The 1,050-nt window shown below is 41.0% G+C and overlaps 1 long non-coding RNA gene across 1 annotated transcript in view; it reads right to left on the reverse strand.

Moving 5' to 3' along the window:
* Window positions 1-1,050, reverse strand: part of LOC118478770 — a 15,030-nt gene that overhangs the window by 4,531 nt on the left and 9,449 nt on the right. The gene's annotated exons all lie outside the window — the stretch shown is intronic.

A 1,050-nucleotide genomic window follows, 5' to 3' on the forward strand; every position in this document is an offset into this window, starting at 1 on the left:
CCCTCGCCTTTTTTCAGTTCAAGTAAAATTCTAGTCAAACACGCCAATCTTGTTCTTAATGGGCGTGGTACACTTGGCAGAATGGCCAGCAACATATCTATATATATAAGTGTGAGGGTACATGTATTCATTTTTAAACTAATAGGCGTCCATCGATCTCCCTTTCATTCTCTTCTCCCTTCTTTCCTCTCTTTCTCCCTTCTCACACCCTGTCTCTTTCTCTATCACCCTCTCTCACTCCCCTCTGTCTCTCTCTATCCCTGCAAACCTCTGTTTGGTCTGACAATTTTAAGAGTAAACTGTGAAACAAAGTACAATCAAACCTGGTCTAACTCTCACCTGTCCAAGACAATCACCTGTATAAAAGCCCCCCCCCCCCCCTCCCAGATCACATATTTTGCGGTAGTTGTTGGGTTTTATTTTTATTTCACATCATAATGACACTGTTCAAGATGGTCCATCAAAGACTGCCACTTTTCTCCTCGGCAAAGATCAGCGTCTGTCTTGGACAATTTTAACTATACACGTCATGCTAAAGGCAGTACATCAGTCGTTATAACTTCGTGGTCTTCATCTGAAAACTCAGGAAAGCTTAATTATGCGATTTTGCTCTTTGTAGCATGATCCCTGCATGCAGAGGGGCTTAACACTCGTTGATGATTCTCTTCACTTGGCTGAAGAACGGTCGCCTCATGTCTCCGCTCCTCGTATTGATTTAGCTACTTACCCTCGCTTTTATTACCGACTACAATAGCAGTAGATTTCTTCTAACGGTCGCGTGCGGTGGGAAGTATTGTTGAATAAGAACTTTACTGGCTTCACGGTACTGGCACTTATTATGTGCTGATAGCTTTTTAGTGCCGTTATCCACGAGTTGTTTGGAAAAGGTTTGGGTAACACAGGAGACGAGTTTTGGACTACAAGGGTTGTGTTTTTGTATTGGATTCGTATTACATAGATAGATAGATAGATAGATAGATAGATAGATAGATAGATAGATAGATAGATAGATAGATAGATAGATAGATAGATAGATAGATAGATAGATAA

This window comes from Aplysia californica, unplaced genomic scaffold (assembly GCF_000002075.1).
Source record: "Aplysia californica isolate F4 #8 unplaced genomic scaffold, AplCal3.0 scaffold00925, whole genome shotgun sequence".
NCBI classification, from domain to species: domain Eukaryota; kingdom Metazoa; phylum Mollusca; class Gastropoda; order Aplysiida; family Aplysiidae; genus Aplysia; species Aplysia californica.